Here is a 22,887-nt window from a genome sequence, read left to right as displayed (position 1 = left end):
TGTCTCTGGGACAATTTTTAGGGTTGGTTTAAAACAACCCAAATTTATTCTCTTATGGTTCTGGAGGTCAGAAGTCTGAAGTGAGACTCATCAGGATCTTTTCCAATGAGTCAGCTTTTCATAGCAGGTGGCCAAAGTGTCAGAGCTTCAGCTTCAGAGATAAGTCCTAATAATTCTGCAAGTCCATACTTGTTTATGAGGCTACAGTCGCAGTGTAGATGGGACTTCCAAGTTCCTTCTGGAGGCCTTGAGGGGGTAACCTGTTTATTTGCCTTACTCAGCTTCTAGTACCTAGCTGCCTGTATTCCTTTTGACCCATTTCTCCATCTTCAAAGTATATCATTCCACTCTCAATTTCTGTTATCACATCAACTTTTCTTCTGCCTCCAGTCTCCTCCTGAGTCCCTCTTATTAGGACCCACGTGATTACATTGGACCCACCCAGGTATTCCAGGATAATCTTCCCATATCAAGGGCCTTAACTCAGTCGCACCTACAAAGGGTCATTTGCATATAAGGTAATAGTTTCTAGGGATTAGGATGTGGAAACACTTAAGGAACCATTACTCACCCTCACACAGAGAACCTTTTAAATTGTACCATGGTTTGAACTTTTTCTATCTCTGCACATAGTTTATGGATTAGAGGTTTTAAAGAAATGTGGATTAAATTAATGTTACCTTCACCCAATGATCATCTTCCAAAGGCTGTATGTGAGTGGAATGAGGTGATTGTGGGGTGGAGGAGGTGCATGTTCAGGAAATCCTGCAATGAGCCACATGGAATTGGCCTCTTACCTGAGTAACTCCACTGCCAATTAGGACCAGGCTTTGCCTTGTACTATCATCTGAAGCCCCATCACACAGCAATTCATTTCAGTGCTTCTGCTGCTTTTCCAATACAGTTTTGCTCTTGAGCCCATATGGTGCTCCCAGCCTAGTTGGAAATTGAAGGCCAGCTTCCTTCAACTCTGGCCTTGATGGAGGAAATAGGAAGTAGACATTTGGAAAATTCATCTGGGAAGGGAGGGAAATTAAAACTGAAGGAAATCCAATTGTTCTTCACAAATGTCTAAAGAAATTAGAGCAACGTTGACTCAAAATGACATCCTACTTAGTTTACAAGCTCCCACTTGTTCAGCACGCAGTGGGGCAGGAGCTAGCCTACCCAGAGAGGCTGCACAGGCCCTAGGAGCTGGGGGCAGGGACATAGTGGTGAGCAAGACAGACTCTATCCTGGGCCATCACTTCCAAAAGTTTTCATTCCAGGAAGAAATATATTTATTATAGCTACCAGTGAGCCTGTGCTTCCTATATACTAAGCACTGTGTTAAGGACACTACATGTGTCTTGTCATTTACTTTAACCTTCATGACAACCATGTAAAGTAGTTAATATTAACCTCTTTTATATGTTAGGAACCCAAGGTACAAAGATGTAAAGTGATTTGCCTAATGTCAAAAACCTCCTACAAGGCAGAGGTAAAATTTGAACCCACGTATGTCTGACTTCATGGCAAATAGAAAGGGAAAAAATGGAAGCAGTGACAGACTTTCTTTTGGGGGCTCCAAAATCACTGCAGATGGTGACTGCAGCCAGGAAATTAAAAGATTTTTGGAAGAAAAGCTATGACAAACCTAGAGCACATATTAAAAAGCAGAGACATCGCTTTGCTGACAAAGGTCCATATAGTCAAAGACACAGTTTTTTCCAGTAGTCAGGTACAGATGTGAGAGTTGGACCATAAAGAAGCCTGAGCACTGGAGAATTGATGCTTTCAAACTATGGTGTTGGAGAAGACTCTTGAGAGTCCCTTGGACAGCAAGGAGGTCAAACCAATTCATCCTAAAGGAGATCAGTCCTCAACATTTATTGAAAGGACTGATGCTGAAGCTGAAGCCCCAGTACTTTGGCCACTTGATGTGAAGAGCCAACTCATTAGAAAAGACCCTGATGCTGGGAAAGATTGAAGGGAGGAGGAGAACGGGGTGACAGAGGATGAGATGGTTGGATGGCATCACCGACTCAATGGACATGAGTTTGAGCAAGCTCCAGGAGACAGTGGAAGACAGAGGAGCCTGTCATGCTGCAGTCCATGGGGTGCAAAGAGTCAGACACGACTTAGTGACTAAAAAACAACAACAACATGTTTGACTTCAAAACCCATGCTATTACCCACTATGCTATTATACCACTCCACATGGAGCAGTTATAATTTGGAAAATTGATCATAGGAGCCATCTAAGGTTGTATGGGGCCCTCAGCTTAATGACAGAGGCAGAACATTGTCAAGACTTGTTTTTTGGGAGCTGCCCCTACACCTGAAGCCAGTAGCCACCTTCTCCATTACGTACCATCTCAACTCCGTCAGGTTTGGCTCTTTCATTCACTTGGTCCTCTATTAAGGACTGAGTATTCGGTAGAATGTAGAAGATGTAGAAGACACAATCCTGCTCAAGATATTATATTGATCTTGCTAATCAGACTCTCCAACAAGTACAGGAGCCATAGAAAAGTACAGAAGCTGATGAAATTCACTGAACTCTGGATTATTTTCCTTTTTGTCTTGTCTTTTCCCTGTCCCCTTCACTCCACAACTTTTCTGTCCCATATCTAATTCCTTGAACTTCAGATCACATTTCTTCTCCCTTCTTCAAAAAATGACCCATTTTTTGTCCTTCAATATCTTTCTGTCACTTAATGAAGATTTATCCCCAATTACCTGATACCTGGTACCTTCATCTATTCACAGGTGTCACAGTAACCCAGTCTCAACACATACACCATCACCACCACCACCAAAAAACAACGCAGCCTGTATTCTGAATTTTGAGACCAGGCAAATCGAAGAACTAGCAACCACTTGGTGGCAGCATACCCAAATTCAAATAGCGGGGACTATTTCTAAGTGAGAAAGAGCAGTCTGAACTTACACAACTAAAGTTAGATAATGCTAGCTGCGCAAAGTTAAAGTTAGAAAAAGATAACCATGACACATCTATAAAGTAGTATCAGTTGTACCCAGGAAGACTGAAGTGAGAGTGTTGCAGTCCTGATAACTGCAGAAGAGAGACAGAGAGAATGCAAAATTTTGCAAAATTTATTATGGGAGTAGGGAGTACACCCTCCAGGCTATAGCCACAAAAAGAGCCCTGAGTCCTCATGTTTCAGTTCGAAATGCACAAAGGCTGTTATGCCTCCATATTCCCTTAGAGCAAACTGCAGTTAGACTAATTGAATAATACAGACTATTTGAAACAATGATAAGCCCAATGAAAATGCATATATAGACATTTTTTTTCTGGTATAATGGGTCATTAATAATAGGATACCTAAAATAATACAAGCAGCAAATGTATGGCTTTGGAAACTGCACTCAAAGGGAGTCAAACCCTCCTCTGGGATTTGCACCAAATGTCAAATGAGCTCCCACTGATGCAAAGTTGCCCTCCTGATGCTCTTGAATTCTACAAAAACCCAGAGACTATATTCTATTCCTTAAGTAGCCAGAACAAGATTGTTATTAGCAGTCCAGCACAACAAACTTTCCCTGCTGTCTTTAGAAATATGGGGCTCAGAATAGCTTTGCAATTGGCCCCTTAGGCAAATTATCTCCAATTGATTAAGAAGTGCCTATGCCTTGCATCCTACATGTCTGAAAAACAAACGGCTTCTCCCTTTCTCATTCGAACTTTTCTATTTTTAGAGGAGCCAGTCTATAGTTTTCATCCGTATTAAGACACCAAGCCAAGAAGTTCAATGGCAAAAAGCATGAGATATTTTAGCTCAGCTGGCATGCATAAGGCCAAAGTCAATCAAAAAAACATATTGAGCTCCTACTACGAACCCATTCCCACGCCAGCTGCTGTAAGGGAGACAGAAAAAGTTTTGGCCTAGTGCCTGGACTCAAGTGTTGACAATCTAGTGAGGAGATCAGATTAACATATAAAACAATTAACTAAAAGACAGACTGTGTTTTCAGTTGGATGGCTCAGAGACTAGGTGCTATGGCATTAGGAAAAGAGGAACATGAGTGTGGGCTAGGTTGTTGTCAAGAAGTGTGAAAGGTCTGAGATTTTACCCTAATTACAAGCTAGTAAGTTTCATGGATATGGGTAGAAAGTATGAGACTCTGGGATTAGAGATGAAGGAGAATTTATTGCTCACAGCCATAGCAGTAGCACGCATAGTAGCATTTCTGCTTCGGTTCCAGAGTCCCAGTTCCCACAGGACAACGTGAAGAGGGCCAAAGGACACCTGCCTGTGAAGTAATTTGCATCACAGAAGAACCTTGAGTTTAGGGAATTCAAGCTACAGAATCTTTTTTCAAATTTTATTTTAATTGAAGGATAATTGCTTTACAATATTGGTTTGATTTCTGCCATACATCAACATGAATTAGCCATAGGTGTACATACATCCCGTCCCCCTTGAACCTCCCTCCCACCTCCTACCCTTTCCCTCCCCTCCAGGTTGTTACCATGCTCCAGTTTGAGTTCCCTGACTCATACAGCAAATTCCCTTTGGCTATCTATTTTACATATGGTAGTGTATACACTTCCATGCTATTCTTTCCATTCATCTCACCCTCTCCTTCCTCCCCACCCCATGCATTGGAGACACAGATATAGAATCTTTTTATAATGGGTAATAAGCATGCCTGCCCTTTGCTCCAGAGGGAGATACTACCTCTTTATTGCACTACCTCTCTTTTCCCTTTATAAACATCCTTGAAAAAAAAAGTCCCAAACAATGAACAGTCAGCCACTCAATTGTAAGATATTCAGATACACAAAAAATTCAGTAGTTAGGCAAGGGGTCATGAAGTCATGGCTTTGGGAGGGGTTGCAGATCACAGCACAAACAACTTATATAAACCCACGTCCATTGCAGAGCTACAGGTCTTCAAGATGAGGAATTTCCTAAAATGGCTAATCAGATCCTCAGGGGTCCGGTGCTGCAAAGATCTTTGTCCAACAGGCTCGTTTTGCAGACACGGAGACTGAGTCCCAGAGAAGTCAAGTGTTCCTAACATCATTGTGATATATGAATAGCTCATGTCCTAGGTCTGATTAGACAGGTATATTCTGTGCCCACTGTCCTGCTTTCCATAGTAGGGTGCTGGTTGAAGATCTCATTAGAAATAAAATCACCACCTCTACCAGGTTTACATTAATGCATTGACATCCACAGCACTCATTAAATGAACCGTAAATCCAATACACGGAAGTAATTTTCCACTGAGTCAAGTCAGGCTTCCGTCAGAATTAGCATTGTGATACACTTAATGCCTGCCATTTGCAGGGGGTCTCTGACTAGATCATTTTAGACAAAGAGAAGAAAAGGTGCAATCATAAAATAGTGCTGAGAACATAGGTCACACTGCAAGCATCCTAATCCAGAGCTAGGGGTTTAAGGATAATCATTGACTCACATGGACAACTTAGGGAAGCCATCTAAGGGTTCTCAGTTCTTTGTTTACTCATCTCTTTGTACTTCATCACTGACTCCAGATCAGAACTGTCATAAAAATACTACTTGCTTTGTCCAAGAATACCTTTGGCCCTTTTCAGTTTGCATAGCAACAGAGCTGAGGAGGGAATATAAAAACTATCCACTACTAAAACGGAACCCAGGGCTTCCCTGGTGGCACAGTGGACAAGAATCCACCTTGTAATGCAGGGGACACTGGTTTGATCCCTGGTCCAAGAGGATCCCACATGCAATGAAGCAACTCAGCCCATGTGCCACAACTACTGAGGCTGTGCTCTTGACCCCGTGAGCTGCAACTACTGAGCCCGTGCTCTGGAGCCCATGAGCCGCAACTACTGAAGCCCATGCCCCTAGAGCCCATGCTCTGCAACAAGAAAAGCCACTGCGATGAGCAAAAGCCATCACTGCACTAAAGTGTAGCCCCGACTCTCTGCAACTAGAGAAAAGCCTTCACAGCAACGAAGACCAAGCACAACCAAAAAATAAAAGAAATAAAATGGAATCCAAAGTATAGATAGACCTTCTTTTATTTGTGGGGAATCCGGATAAGAATAATAATCCTAGAGCAAGAAAGTTAATCAAACTTAAATATAGTTTCTACTTGGGTCTCATTAGGCCTGGCCCAGAAAGTCAGGAGCGAGTATTGAACAAATGAAAAATCTACCTGTGAGTTTCTGATTTTGTATGCAAATCATGCCATGGTTTGAGAAAATATAGCTCTTTCCAAAATCAGGAGTATACTGGCATATAAAAGCCAAACACGGAATGAAGTTATGTTTGTCCCTTGGCCCTCACCATCATTTCCCACCTCTAGGCTACCAATGCTCTGCTGCTGCTGCTGCTAAGTCACTTCAGTCGTGTCCGAATGCTCTAAGGCTGACTAAAAAGTCATTGCCATATGTGTGAGTGTGTGCAGACTCAGCTGTGTCTGACTCTGTGCAACCCTACGGACTGTAGCCCGCCAGGCTCCTCTGTCTATGGGATTCTCCAGGCAAAAATACTGGAGTGGGTTGCCATTTCCTTCTCCAGGAGATCTTCCCAACCAGGGACTGAACCTATATCTCCTGCATTGCAGGCAGATTTTTGACTACTGCGCCACCCAGGAAGCCCTCATTGCTTTATGTTGCTGCTGCTGCAGCTGCTGCTAAGTCACATCAGTCATGTCCTACTCTGTGTGACCCCACAGACGGCAGCCCACCAGGCTCCCCCGTCCCTGGGGTTCTCCAGGCAAGAACACTGGAAAGGGTTGCCATTTCCTTCTCCAACGCATGAAAGTGAAAAGTGAAAAGTGAAGTCGCTCAGTCATGTCCAACTCTTAGCGACACCATGGACTGCAGCCTACCAGGCTCCTCCATCCATGTGATTTTCCAGGCAAGAGTACTGGAGTGGGGTGCCATTGCCTTCTCCATTGCTTTATGTTACTGGCTATAGAAGAATTGATTTGTTTTGGCTTTTACTTAAACAGGAAACTAGTGTTGAGATCAAGGGAGATGATAATTGCATCATCATTGCACCTGGCAGTCCACACCTGAAGCATTCAGCTGTGGGCACCAGATGTAACAAGCAACTTTGAAAATTAGAGTTTGTCCAGCTGCTGCTGCTAAGTCACTTCAGTCATGTCCGACTCTGTGTGACCCCATAGACGGCAGCCCACCAGGCTCCCCCATCCCTGCGACTCTCCAGGCAAGAACACTGGAGTGGGTTGCCATTTCCTTCTCCAGCGCGTGAAAGTGAAAAGTGAAAGTGAAGTCGCTCAGTCGTGTCCGACTCTTAGCGACCCCATGAACTGCAGCCCACCAGGCTCCTCCGTCCATGGGATTTGCCAGGCAAGAGTACTGGAGTGGGGTGCCATTGCCTTCTCCAGAGTTTGTCCAGAAAGGAGTAAAAAATATGATTGGGGGCCTGAGATTCTGAGCCTTTGAGGACTAGTTGAGGGAACTAAAGATGTTTAGCCAGGAGACAACTTAGTGGGAAACTATTAGTAGTGTCTTCAAACCTTGGCAGGGTTATTATTTTTAATAGACACTTAGTCTGGGTGGCTCCAGAGAACAAAAATTGGGCTACTGACAGGTTGAAAAAGAAAACAGAAGTTAACTCTGTAAAAGAAAGAATTTTGAAATAATTGAAACTATCTAAAAATGGAATGGGAACCAAATAGGACAGGATGAATCTTCTGAATAGGGCTCATTACACTTACAGGATCTGGGAGTTAGGACCTTAAAGCGGCATGCTTCCACTAGACACCAGGACACTCAAGCCTCTGGTGTAAGAACAATTCATCTCTGAGCAAAAAGCCCGTATCTGACAAATAAAACCTTTAGTTTTTTTTTTTTTTTCCTTAGAGACTTAATATCAAAGGGCCATAGGATGTTGGAGAAAAGGGACTTCTAAAATCATCCAAGCTTCTGATTAAGTCCATATTGCACACCCTTTGAATCAATGGTGCCCAAGAAAGTTGCAAAAGAAATACCTGAGGACAACTTGAGATGTTACATTAACTTATATTATTCTTCAATCAAAAAATGGGCAGAAGATCTAAATAGACATTTCTTCAAAGAAGATATATAGATGACCAAAAGGCACATGAAAAGATGCTCAACACCACTAATTATCAGAGAATGCAAATCAAAACTACAATGAGGTATCAACATACACTGGTCAGAATGGCCATCACCAAAAAGTCTACAAACAATAAAGGCTGGAAAGGGTATGGAGAAAAGGGAGCCTTCCTACACTGTTGGTGGGAATGTAAAATGATACAGCTACTATGGAGAACAGTATGGAGTGTCCTTAAAAAACTAAAAGTAGAACTACCATTATGATCCAGCAATCCTACTCCTGGGCATATATACAGAGAAAACCACAATTCAAAAGGACATATGCACCCCAACTTTCATTGTAGCACTATTTACAATAGCCAAGACACAGAAACCCTCTAAATGTCTATCAGCAGAGGCTTGGATAAAGAAGTTGTGACACATATATAAAATGGAATATTACTCAGCCATAAAAAGAATGAAATAATGTCACTTGCAGCAACATGATGATAATTAGTAGAGATTATCATACTAAATGAAGTTAGAGAAAGACAAATATCATGGTATCACTTGTATGTGGAATCTAATTTTTTTAAAAGATACAAATAAACTTATTTATAAAACTGAAGCTAATATATACTGAAAACAAACTTACAGGTATAAAAGGGGAAATGTGGAGGGGGAGGGATAAATCAAGAGCTTTGGATGAATACATACACACTGCTGCTGCTGCTGCTAAGTCACTTCAGTCGTGTCCGACTCTGTGTGACCCCATAGACGGCAGCCCACCAGGCTTCCCTGTCCCTGGGATTCTCCAGGCAAGAACACTGGAGTGGATTGCCATTTCCTTCTCCAATGCAGGAAAGTGAAAAGTGAAAGTGAAGTCGCTCAGTCGTGTCCGACTCTAGCGACCCCATGGACTGCAGCCCACCAGGCTCCTCCGCCCATGGAAGTTTCTAGGCAAAAGTACTGGAGTGGGGTGCCATTGCCTTCTCCGAACATACACACTACTGAATATAAAATAGATAACCAACAGGGACCTACTGTATAGCAAGAAAGCACTACCCAATATTCTGTGATAACCTATATGAGAAAAGAATCTAAAAAGAATGAATATATGTATATGTATAACAATCATTTTGCTGTACTGAAACTAACACGTTATAAATCAACTATACTCCAATAAAATGTAAATATTTTTAAAATGTACATTATTCTTGCCCTTAATTCAAATTGTGGTGCTGAAGAAGACTCTTAAGAATATTTTGGACTGCAAGGAGATAAAAACAGTCAATCCTAAAGGAAATCAACCCTGAATAGTCGCTGAAAGGACTGATGCTAAAGCTGAAGCTCCAATTCCTTGGCCACCTGATGCAAAGAACCAACTCATTGGAAAAGACGCTGATACTGGGAAAGATTAAAGGCAAGAGGATAAGGGGGCAACAGAGGATGAGATGGTTGGATGTATCACGGACTCAACGGACATGAGTTTGAGCAAACTCTGGGAGATAGTGAAGGATGGGGAAGCCTGGAATGCTGCAGTCCATGGGGTTGCAAAGAGTTGGACACAACTTAGTGACTGAACAACAACAATTATATACACTCTTAAGTCCCTTTAACAATAAAATTTTTACTTTTTTTCTTTATGCCACACTGACAGTGCCAATGGTTTCACGCTTTGCTTCTTTCAACATCTTCTATCACTTCACTGGCAAGCCAAGGTGACTTGTAGATCAAGTCACAGCATCTACTCTGCTATATAAGCAAGAGCCCCTGATACCTGTATGCATAATGCTCCCTGTAGCTCCTATTGGACTGTAGAAACTTCTGAATATCTTCCATAGCCTTCATCCAGCTCTCTGGCCCAAGCAGTATACTGGGTGCTTCCCCTCCACTACAAAGAGCCCCATTGAAGGTATAGCGACTCTAAACTCAGGGTCTAGACCACAAAGAACCAAGGAAGTAGATCTTCTCTGTCTTGCTACATTTTCCACCCACGTAAATATGTTGTTGTTGTTCAGTCACTAAGTCATGTCCAACTCTTTGCGACCTCATGGACTGCAGCACACCAGGCTTCCCCGTCCTATATTATCTCCTAGAGTTTGCTCAAACTCATGTCCATTGAGTTGGTAATGCTATCCAACCATCTCATCCTCTGCGGTTCCTTTCTCCTCTTGCCCTCAATCTTTCCCAGCCTTATTGATTCAGGACTCATTTGCACAGGGAAGAGAGCGAAATTAGGACATGCATGTGGCTTTCTCACAATGCAGACCTAGAGGAGGAGGACATTCTTCCTCACACTTTGTGTCTGTTCAAGCCTGGTTGTTGATAAGCTAAAGCAGGAGATTTAAGGAATTTAGAAAAATCCTCTCTCAACAATGTGAAGCTTTCAAGACTTATCCCCTAGTACAGAATTCTATTTTGAGTGTCAAAAGCTGAAGGATAATGTTTTCTTTCATATTTTATTCTCAACCTTTTTTTCCTTGGGGCATCCCTGGTGGCCCAGACAGTAAAGAATCTGCCTGCAATTCAGGAGACCCAGGTTCAATACCTGGGATGGGAAGATCCCCTGGAGAAGGGAATGGCAACCCACTCCAGTATTCTTGCCTGGAGAATTCTATGGAGAGAGGAACCTGGTGGGCTACAGTCCATGGGGTTGCAAAGAGTCAGACACGACTTAGTGACTGAACACAAACTTGCTCTGAGAAAAGGAGTTGACACACTCGTTCACCCTCAGGTCTTTGCCACTGAGTGACTAAGATTGAGGCATTTCTCCTGAGGAAAATTACAACTCAGTACATATCAACTTTAGAAACCAGAATGCCTTTATAATTAAGGGGTTGAATTTAAGACTCAGGTCTTGTCTCCCAGCACTTGCTAGGGATGTAATCTGGGGAAATTTATCACTTTGAGCTTCAGGCAAACTCATCTGCAAAATATGGGAATACTAGCACACACCAAGCACCGATGTTATAAGGACTAACTGAGTTTGTTCTGTTAAAATTCCCAGCCCTAAATCTGTCGCACAGTGCATGTTAAATGTTTATTTCCCCTATTGCAAAGGTATAATTCAAGTTTTATTTTTTAACCCATAGGTGAGAGGAGTTTGGGGAAGGCCAGAGGCCTTTCCTGTTCCTCTGAAATTGTGTCGTAGAAACATCTTATATGTAAACAGCCTTAGCATCTTATAATTTTTCACATAACATAGAAATGCCTTATATATATGTAGCCTTCAGTTCAGTTCAGTTCAGTTCAGTCGCTCAGTCATGTCTGACTCTTTGCAACCCCATGAATCGCAGCACGCCAGGCCTCCCTGTCCATCACCAACTCCCGGAGTTCACTCAGACTCACGTCCATCGAGTCAGTGATGCCATCCAGCCATCTCATCCTCTGTCGTCCCTTTCTCCTCCTGCCCCCAATCCCTCCCAGCATCAGAGTCTTTTCCAATGAGTCAACTCTTCACATGAGGTGGCCAAAGTACTGGAGTTTCAGCTTTAGTATCACTCCTTCCTTAGCATTTTATAATTTTTCACATAGCATAGAAATGCCATATATATACATAGCCTTAACATCTTAGAATTTTTCACATACCTTAGCTCTTTCAATCATTTTAACAACCCACAAGGGAGGCAGTATAAACATTGCAAAGTGCTATTTCACTGGATAGGAATGCAGGTCTGGAAAAGTTGAGTCACTTTGCCAGAACCGAGGTGTTTTGCCTTCTAATCTAGAATTATCTTCTGATGGATAAGATCATATCTCTTGGTAGTCATGATGGGAGAGAAAGCAGTTTCCTGTTTCTAACCACATGGAATTTTTTCTCCTCCTCCTTTCCCTACCACTAGGCTGCTCAGTTTGGGCAGTTTTCAAGGGTTTGTCAAGGATATTACAAAAAACTTCCTTTTTATATGAAACTTACTTCTGTAAAACTAACAAAAGGGTATCTCCTTTGGTATTGATAACATAATTTTTATTGTTGTTTTAAGTGATGTATTTTGCAAAGTAAATTATTCAGTCATAAATGTCACTCCATGAGGAATACATTCCTTCCACAAACCTTTGCTTCTGGTGTGTCTCAACAGGGATATGGTACCCTCTTGTGTGTCTCTGCTTCACTGATTGTCTTGCCCACTAGAAGGTCTACCTAAGGATCAGGCCTGTGTCTGATTTAATGCTGAAACCTCCGGCTCCCAGCACGTGGCCTGGCCCACATGATGAGGAACTAAGCCAATACTTGTTAAGTAAAATGATCATTATACAAGGAGAAAACTGTTTTATTCATTCAACAATAATAGAGGATGGCCCTTGCCCTCTAGGAGCTCAATGTCTACTTGGGAATGTTTCATAGTCCCCTATTGTAAGATCCTGGAGATCAGTGGCTGGGTTTTAGTCATGTCTGTATCCCCATCACCCAGCATAATTCTTGGCACACCCAGTGCTTCTTAAACTTGCCCACTTAACTACCCCTAATGGTAGAGTAGATACCTATTCCTGAAGGAATATTGGGACCTACTTTGAAGTGCCCTTCACAAGTAGAATTTTCTTAGAAGTCTTGTGTTCTACTCTTAAAATTCATATAAATATTATACTATATTCCACAACACAATGATTTATACTTTTTAACAACGCATAAAATTACTTATTGCCAAGTAAAAAATATGCTCCAGAAAGATGCTCATGCAATGCTAACTCAAACACCCATACAAGTGGGTAAGATGCTCTAGGTTGAACTTATTGGGCTCAGTGGAGGGCTTGATGGAAGTTTTCATGAAGGACTTGGTCTTTCCTGAAGCTAACTGGCACAATTAGGAGTGAGGTTGAATTGTGCTTAGATTTTTGTCTAAAATGATTTCCCAGAAGGTCCCCAAATGTCAAGCTTCAACTGACAAACTATGCTACATTCCAGAAGCAGGGGAACATAGTTTTCCTTAAGGGAGGAGAAGCAGGGAGTAGGGATGGTGTAGAAAGGAACTGGTCTACCTGGGGGCATTTTGCTTTGCATCAGTTGGAGAAGTCCAGTGGTTTAGTCACTGGCCCCATCTGAAAGTGTCTGCTCTGACAGCGGTGGACCTGAGTGTGTCACAGAGGCACACTTAGCTCAAGGCTGAGGGGCACGCAAATGAGAAGAGAGCAAAAACAACCTAAAAAGGAAGGGCCGTGGGGAGCACTACTTAAAATTGTGGTTCTACAGAGAAAAAAACAAACAGAAATACCAGTTAGGATAAACTAAAGAAAAATACAACAGTTTTCAGGAAGCCAGTACCTATGATTCCAAGGCCAGTTTTGCTGTTCTACTTTCTGGCCCTAGATTAAGCCCTGATCACAGTCCTTCTCAAGTTCCCAACTCAGACTATAGTCAGAGACCTAACCCCAAAAGTCATGTCATGAAGTGAGTAGTTGGCCACAAATAGGATAGCTAAAATAAGGTGAAAGATGCAGAACAGACCAGCACGTCTCAACTTTAATGTATATATCACTCACCTGAGAAGCTTGTTAAGATGCAGATTCAGATTCAGTAGATCTGGGACGGAGCCCTAGTTCAGCATTTTTACAAGCATCACGCCTGCAAATCCAAAGACTACATACTGGCTGAATTGCGAGGGTCTAGATTGAGGCCTCTTCTCACTAATGCTCACCTCCTAGGTTCACTCTTTCAATGTTGATAGTCCCTATGTGAGCCCCTGAGATTTCAGAGAAAAGGTGCAATTAGAATTTATAGCAATCAACTTTTACTCCATGCTATCTTTACACTTAGGTGCCTTTTATTGAGCATTAGGTACTGTAAATAATCCTGTCTCCTTGGGCTAAGAAAAATACATCTGGAGCAAAAGAACACAGGCAATAGAAACAATAACAATGGGAGCAAAATATTATCTCCTAGTTACTAAGGATCTGTGACCCAAGACACTAATACAAACCTAAAAAAAGTATGAGATCAAAGGAATAAAATATATGCTATCTACTATTTTGTAAGTACTCTCCTTCAGATATTGACAGAGACAGTTCAGTTAACACAACAACCAAGGGTGGTCAGGAAAAGACGCTAAGCATGCTGCCGAGCACATCATAACTCTTCAGCAAGTAGCAACCTCTCAGTAAATCTTCAAACTAACAAAGACAGATTTCAGAAAGGCAAGACTGGCTTTGACAGGAGCAAGGATACATAATGGGAACCAGAAAACTTTAGAAATGTAGAGGAAGACTGTGTTAGCCAGGATTCTTCAGAGAAACAGAACCGATATATTATATACTATATTATATGTAAAAGATATTTATTGTAAGGACTGTCAAGTCTAATATCTGTAGGCCAGTTTAACAGGCTAGAAGCTCAGGCAGGAGATGATGCTACAGTCTCAAGGCAGAGTTTCTTCTTCTCCAGGAAACTTTTGTTTTTGCTCTTAAGGCCTTCAATTAATTAGATGGCTCCCACACACTTTAGGAGAAGGCAATGGCACCCAACTCCAATACTCTTGCCTGGGAACTCTCATGGGTGGAGGACCCTGGTAGGCTGCAGTCCATGGGGTTGTGAAGAGTCGGACACGACTGAGCGACTTTACTTTCAGTTTTCACTTTCATGCGTTGGAGAAGGAAATGGCAACCCACTCCAGTGTTCTTGCCTGGAGAATCCCAGGGATGGGGGAGCCTGGTGGGCTGCAGTCTATGGGGTCGCACAGAGTCGGACACAACTGAAGTGACTTAGCAGCAGCAGCACACACATTATGAAGCATAATCTCTTTTACTTAAAGCCAATTGACTATAGATGTTAACCACATCTACCAAATACTTCACAGCAACATTTATAATAGTGTTTGATTAAATACTTGGGTAATACAGTCTAGCCAAGTTGGCAGTCAACTATCACAGAGACTATTCTAGGTCATTGTTTCTCAGCCCTGGTTTCACATTAATATTTTTTTTCCTTTAACAATAAACACCAAACCCAGACCTTACTCCCAAGAGATTCCATAATTTTTAATAGCTTGTCATGCAATTCCAATGATTTTTTTTCTTTAACAATAAATTTTTTAACAATATTTTTTTCCTTTAACAATAAATACCAAAGCCAGACCTTACTCCCAAGAGATTCCATAATTTTTAATAGCTTGTCATGCAATTCCAATGATTTTTTTCTTTAACAATAAATTTTTTAACAATATTTTTTTTCCTTTAACAATAAATACCAAAGCCAGACCTTACTCCCAAGAGATTCCATAATTTTTAATAGCTTGTCATGCAATTCCAATGATTAGTGCAGTCAGGATGGACAACCACTAATTTGGAGACCAAGTCTCCTCATTTCACAGACGAAGATGCTGAAGGCCAACATGAGAAAAGAAAAAAAAAATTTCCAAGCATCACTTAATTATCAGGGGACAGGTCTGGGATTCCTGATAACCCGGTATGTTCCCAATACTACCTCTGTCACCTTCAGCTCCTGACTAGGTGAATTTACAAAAAGATTTTCCATAACATTATACGTTGAATTTTGCTTGAAAATAATTTGGTATTAAGATTTGAAAGAGTAGGTAGGGTGGTATAGGTAAAACAAGAGTGGCCATGAAGTGATCATCATTGAAGGCAGGTAATATATAATGAGGGTCTTATACCATTCCCTTTACTTTTTTATTACTCTGAAATTGTTATCAACACTTTTAAGATCAAAAACAAAAAAAGGGAATCCCATACCATTGTCTAACTCCACACCAAGGTATCAGCTATAATTAACTGACTTCCACTGGATTTAAAGAAGCCTCCCAACTTTTCAACGCTATAACTGGAAGCACAGGAGAATGGTCTGTCAGTCATCATTTCCTTGTAACTGTAATGAGTATTCAATCCTGAATATAATCTGTCTTTAAAATAATAAACAAAAGTTTATCTCATGTTACTAACAAATGGGAAGAAGGTGCCTGTATAAAACAGGTTTGATCTTAGTGAGTTGCAAAGCACTAGACTGAGGTGCACATATTAACCATGGAAAGATTATTCTGCTATTGGTGGGTGAATTATTCTACAGACATCACTTAGGCCAAGTTAGCTGATAACATTATTCAAGTCGTATATAACCTTGCTGATTTTCTGCCTACTTCTTCTATTCATTATTAAAAGTAGAGTATTGAGGTCTCCAAAAATTACTGTTGAATTGTCTATTTCTCCCTTTAATTCTGTTAGTTTTTGCTAGATGTATTTTGGAACTGTATTGTTAATATATTTATAATTGTCTGCCTTCCTGATAGACTGACCATATTTTCATTGTAACATAGCCCACCATCTCTAGTAATTTTTTTTGTTTTAAACTCTATTTGTCTAATATTAGTAAAGCCATCGCAGTTCTTTTATAATTGCTGTTTGAATGGTATTACTTTTTCCATGATTTTACTTTGAACTTATTTGTATCATTGAATCTAAAGTGTATCTTTTGCAGACATATATAGTTGGAACTTCTTCACTCTTAATCCAAGTTAACAATCTCTGTGTTTTGGTTGAAGTGTTTACATTAATGGTGATTACTTATCGTGTAGGATTGATGTCTGTCACTTTCCTATTTATTTTCTATATATTGTACCTCTTTTGTTCTTCTGTTACTCCTTTAAAGCCTTCTGTCTTAAGTGAATATTTTCCAATATAACATTTTGATTTATTTTAATGATTTGACTTTTAACTATATTTGTGAGTTATTTATTAGTGGTTTTTCTAGGATTTAGAACTTTTTTTTTAATTATTCAGTTCAGTCGCTCAGTCGTGTCCAACTCTTTGCAACCCCATGGACTGCAGCACACCAGGCCTCCCTGTCCATCACCAACTCCCGGAGTTCACTCAAACTCATGTCCATTGAGTTGGTGATGCCATCCAGCCATCTCATCCTCTGTCATCCCCTTCTCCTCCTGCCTTCAATCTTTCCCAGCATCAGGGTCTTTTCCAATGAGTTAGTTCTTCACATCAGGTGGCCAAAGTATTGCAGTTTCAGCTTCAACATCAGTCCCGCCAATGAATATTCAGGACTGATTTCCTTTAGGATGGACTGGTTGGATCTCCTTGCAGTCCAAGGGACTCTCAAGAGTCTTCCCCAATACCACAGCTTAAAAGCATCAGTTCTTCAGTGCTCAGATTTCTTTATAGTCCACCTCTCACATCCATACATGAATACTGGAAAAACCATAGCTTTGACTAGACAGACCTTTGTTGGCAAAGTAATGTCTCTGCTTTTTAGTAAGCCATCCTGGCTTACTTTGTCATAGCTTTTCTTCCAAGGAGCAAGAATCTTTTAATTTCATGGCTGCAGTCACCATCTGCAGTGATTTTTGAGCCCCCCAAAAATAAAGTCTGTCACTGTTTCCACTGTTTCCCCATCTATTTGCCATGAAGTGATTACTAATTATTAATTTATTATTTTTTTACTGTGCTGGGTCTTTGTTGCTGCATGGGCTTTCTCTAGTTGCAGAGAGCAGGGGCTACTCTCTAGCTGCAGTGTTCCAGCTTCTCATGGTGATAACTCCTCTTGTTGTGGAGCACGGGGCTCAGTAGTTGTGGCGCACAAACTTAGTCGCTCTGCAGCATGTAGGATCTTCCCGGACCAGGGATCAAATCAGTGTCCCTTGCATTGGAAGGCAGATTCTTAAGCACTAGACCACCTGGGAAGCCCTACAACATATATCTTAACATAGTAAAATCTACTTACAGATTTTTAATAACTTAAATCTAGTAAAATATAGAAACTTTGCTCCAATAAGCTCACTTCTTCCCCACCTTTGTACCATTACTATTATATATTGTATATCTATACATGTTATGAACACAAAAATATTGAGTAATAATTATTTCTATATAAATATTTTTAAATAATTTAAGAGAATACAGGATAAAAATACAGAATCTTTTATATTCACCTTCCTATTTACCATTTCTAGCATTCTTCATTTCTTCTTACAGAAATGAGTTATTTATCTGGTGTCATTCCCCTGCCTCAGAATAGATCTACTCCTTCTCCCTTGCTTTGTGCTATTGTTGTTATATATGTTGCATCTTTATATAATTCAAACAATATTATTTTTAATTGGTATTTTATGCAATGATTTCTTTAAATCAGTTAAGAGAAAAAAAGAGAATATATGTTGGCCAATCCCATATTTATGGAGCCAGACTTCCTGGGTTTAAATCTCTCCTCTGCCACTTACTGGGGCTTTCTAGGTGGCACAGAAGTAAAGAATCCACCTGCCAATACAGGAAACGCAGGAGATGCAGGTTTGATCCCAGGTTTGGGAAGATTCTCCAGAGTAGGAAATGGCAACCCACGCCAGTATTCTTGCCTGGAAAATTCCATGGACAGAGGAGCCTGGTGGGCTACAGTCCATGCGATTGCAGAGTCGGACACTAATGAGCACAAGCAAACAACAGCCACTTATTAGCTGTGTGACCTTGGGCAAATTACATAGTTTATCTGTGCCTCAGTTCTTTTATCTGGAAAAAAAAAGATATAATAGTAGTACCTACTATATAAGGTTTCTCTGTTGGTATAAAATTAGTTATTTTTTTAAGTGTTTGGAAGGGGGCCTGACACCAAGTATCTACTATATATGTTTGTTAGACACATAAATTGCCAGCTGGGAAACTTACTAGCCATGTGATCTTAGGCATGGATGTCTTCATCTTGAAGATAAGGACAACAGTACCTACAAAATGTGGTTAAACTTATACATTCATGGTAGAAGTACAAATTGTAGCTAGGCTTTTGGAAAACAATTTGTCTCTATGTATAAAAATCTTTAACTTTTAAAATTGAACAACTAAGCAAATAAATTTCTATAGCACTAGAAGTAATCTGAAATATGGTGGTAGAGGGGTATTTTTCCCATGAGTGAAGTCATTGTGAAAGAATTTATAATAACAGAAAGATGGAAGCAACAATAGAGGAACTGTTAAATAAATTATTGTACATTCATTCGGAAGAATATTTTACAACCATTAAAATGACAGTAATAAAGTGTTATTATAACATGGAAAAATGCTTATATAGCTATAACCAGATAATAAGCTATACATACAATATTATTCTAATTATGTTAGAAAATGATATTCCTGTTTTTTAAAAACGTACCAAAATTATAAGAATGATTGAGACAACCAAACTAAATTCTTCTTCTTCTCTAATTTCCAAGCTGTCTTTTATTTTTTTCAATGTAGGTTTAAATCATACTAACTTCTGCCTTGTCTTCATAACAGACTTCAGGTGAGGATTGAATGAGACACTGATAGGTATGAAAGTGCTTTGTAAACTCTCACATAACAATCTTATGTAAGGTGTTATTATTTCATAAAGAGTTACGTGCAATCTGAACAGACACACATCTGCACTCAATGGCATTTCTGGGCAGTGCTTTGCACATTTTCACATCAGGACACACATAGAACATGAACATGTTTGTTGGCATACTGAGGAGAATGGACCAGGTTGCTTGCAACCAGAGCAAGTGGTCAGGCTTCTGGCCAACGCTAACCCCACCTGAGGGTGAGAGGACCAACACCAGATGGAAATCTCTGCTCTGATGGCCTTACCCTTTTTTTAAGAGAGGCTAAGAATTGTAGAGTCCAAAGATCCAACACTTTGCGCTCTTGGACACTTCACTTTACCTCTCCTTTACAAACAGAGATATCAATGTTCCTTTCCTTCCCAGTCTCAGAGGCTAAAGTGAGTATCGAGGGAGGTGGTGGATGTCAATGTGCTTTGTTTGAAAATAAAAAGGACAGGGACTTCCCTGGCAATCCAGTGACTAAGATTCCGTGCTCCCAATGCAGGGGGCCCAGGTTTGATCCCTGGTCAGGGTGCTAGATGCCGCAATGAAGACTTTGCATGCCACAACTAAAAGATCCCACACACCACACAAAGATTGAAGATCCCGCATACCATAACTAAGCCCCAGTGCAGCCTAAATAAATAATAATAATGTTTTTTTAAAAAGAGAGGACATGTGGTGGGCGCTATTATTCTTTCACATTTAAACCCCAGGGAGGGCTTCAACACTAGGGAGGCCAGTGTGTTTTTAAATGAGACACATACATTGCTCATTTATTCTACGAGTGCTCCCTGTTTGCAAAACACTGCGCTAGGTACTGAGAATCAAAATTCCCCATTCTCTTAAGAAAACACTGATTTGTTCTTTGGCCACAGCAACAAGGAACCCTTAGAGCCAGTTTTAAACCCATTTCTTTGGTCAGTGACATGGGGTACCAATAGTCAGGCTTCTGAAAGCCAACTGGTCAGTGATAAACCCATGCTTGAGAAAGTCAGCCAGCCCACAGCAGACACACTCCAGTTACCACATTGCTGCTGCTGCTACTGCTAAGTCACTTCAGTCGTGTCCGACTCTGTGTGACCCCATAGACGGCAGCCCACCAGGCCCCTCTGTCCATGGGATTTTCCAGGCAAGAGTACTGGAGTGGGTTGCCATTGCCTTCTCCGAGTTACTACGTTACTATAGCTAAAGATGCCAAGTTCCTAAGTATTCTTGCTTCTGAAGTCCACCAGTCCCTGAATTCTGTGCTTTCCAAAACTCTATACGAGGTAAACTCGCTGCTTCTCTTAGAGTATCTACACCTTACAAGTGAAGCTCTCCCTTAGTTAAGCAAGCAATAGACTCAGCTTTTGCTTTCAGTCTGAGTATTAGCCTTCAACATTACCAAAAGTACTAAAAGATGTTGTATAAATGATCCCAAAGTGGTCTCTATATATTAGCCCTATGATGTTGACTTCTTCATAGCAGGCTGGGATCTTTCGGTTCAAAAGCCAATAGGCATGGTGGGGGTGGGGGGATAAATTAGAAGTTTGGGATTAACATAAACATTACTATATATAAGATACACAACCAACAAGAACCTACTGTATAACACAGGAAACTCTACTCAATAGTTTGTAATAGCCTATAAAGGAAAAGAATATGTACATATAACTGAACTACTTTGCTATACACCTGAAATTAACACAGTATTGTAAATCAAGTATACTTCAAAAAAAGCCAATAGGTAGAAAACTCAAAATTTTACACATCCAACTGTTTCAAATATAGCCCAAACAGGTAGATACTTAGCTATTTAGAGCCTACTTGCTTTGCATACCCTACAAAACAACACCTAACATCTGCTCCCACAAGTCAGATAAACCTTATCGCTATAAAAGACCACAAGCCACTGACCTGTTAAGAGCTCTCTGACTCAGAGGCTTCCCAGCAACATCACCTAGATCCCTTCAGGCTCCTCTGTTTATGGGATTTCCCAGGCAAGAATACTGGAGTGGATTGCCATTTCCTTCTCCAAGGGATCTCTGACCCAGGGATTGAACCTGAATCTCCTGGATTACAGGTGGATTGTTTACCCTCTGAGCCATCAGGGACCTCTACCATTTAAAGCTGTCAAATTAGCACCCAAATCAATCTCATTGTGTGTTACTGCCACCTTATGGTCATCCATTTTTCCTTAATCAGCCCAGACAGGCTCTCAAGCTCACTACAAGGAAACATCAGGCTGGCTTGGCTTTTTGCCCTCCAGGAGTTCTCAGGTTGATGGAGGAGTTATGACAAATCCATTCAGAAAGCTATAACAAACCTAGACAGCATATTAAAATGTAGAGACATCACTTTGTGATGAAGGTCCATCTAGTCATCTAGAAAAAGCTATGGTTTTTCCAGTAGTCATGTACAGATGTGAGAGTTGGACCATAAAGAAGGCTGAGCACCAAAGAATTGATACTTTCAAACTGTGGTGCTGGAGAACACTCTTGAGAGTCCTTTGGACTATAAGGAGATCAAACCAAACAATCCTAAGGGAAATCAGCCCTGAATATCCATTGGAAGGACTAATGGTGAAGCTGAAGCTCCAATACTTTGGCCACCTGCTGCAAAGAGCTGAGTCATTAGAAAAGACCCTGATGGTGGGAAAGATTGAAGGCAGGAGGAGAAGGGGGCAACAGAGGATGAGATGGTCGGATGGTATCATAGACTCAATAGACATGAGTTTTAGCAAACTCCGGGAGGTAATAAAGGACAGGGAAGCCTGGTGTGCTGCATTCCATGGGGTAACAAAGAGTCAGATACAACTTAGCAACTGAACAACAACAAAGGTCAAACACAGCTAGTAAGTTTCCCAGCTGGCAATTTATGAGTCTAACAAACATAGATGGTAGATACTAGGTGCCAGGCCCTCTTCCAAACACCGTGGCCAACTGATGGATATAAACTATTGGTGATCAGATTTGGGAGGGGGAAAGAGGTCACCTAGGGCAGGAATGTGTCAGGACTGGCTTTCTGAAAGAGGTGGAAAAGGAATTGGACAGCACGATGACTAAGTAGAGAGAAAGTTTCTAGAAACCAAGGGAAAACAGGTCAAACCACTAATCAATGAGGCGATGTTCTAAAATTCTAAATCGTCTTGAAAGGCCTAGTAGACCTAGATTCCCTGCTGCTGCTGCTGCTGCTAAGTCGCTTCAGTCCTGTCTGACTCTGTGTGACCCCATAGACGGCAGCCCACCAGCCTCCCCCATCCCTGGGACTCTCCAGGAAAGAACACTGGAGTGGGTTGCCATTTCCCTCTCCAAGGCATGAAATTGAAAAGTGAAAGTGAAGTCACTCAGTTGTGTCTGACCCTTCTCGATCCCATGGACTGCAGCCTACCAGGCTCTTCCTTCCATGAGATTTTCCAGGCAAGAGTACTGGGAGCCAAATACTGAAAGCTAGTTTCTACCAAGTGGATCTGTGTCTAAGTAGTATCTCAAAGGTTTTTTCCCCTCCAATGATCACTAGAGTACCCTGGTAGCTAGCTGGTAAAGCGAAAATGCTGCACATGAAAATGATCACAGGCTAAGTCATGTG

The 22,887-nt window shown here is 41.1% G+C and overlaps 1 long non-coding RNA gene across 11 annotated transcripts in view; it reads right to left on the bottom strand.

Annotated features, from left to right (window-relative positions):
- The window catches only part of LOC147341448 (uncharacterized), a 406,396-nt gene that overhangs the window by 360,226 nt on the left and 23,283 nt on the right, over window positions 1-22,887 (bottom strand). For 3 of the 11 annotated variants that reach the window (XR_015158756.1, XR_015158723.1, XR_015158743.1), the window contains exons 2-3: window positions 13,511-13,710; window positions 798-975 (exon numbers count right to left, since the gene is read on the bottom strand). The exons of 3 other annotated variants lie outside the window; for them this stretch is intronic. This is a non-coding gene — a long non-coding RNA (uncharacterized LOC147341448). Of the gene's footprint in view, window positions 1-797; window positions 1,017-13,510; window positions 13,711-22,887 lie in introns of all 11 variants that reach the window. 5 more of the 11 variants (XR_015158726.1, XR_015158730.1, XR_015158724.1 and 2 more) reach the window with 4 other exon arrangements.

Source organism: Bos grunniens, chromosome X (assembly GCF_055505025.1).
Source record: "Bos grunniens cultivar Pamir isolate PY7600 chromosome X, Bosgru_T2T1.0, whole genome shotgun sequence".
Taxonomy (NCBI): domain Eukaryota; kingdom Metazoa; phylum Chordata; class Mammalia; order Artiodactyla; family Bovidae; genus Bos; species Bos grunniens.
This window is presented reverse-complemented; position numbering and strand designations above follow the sequence as displayed.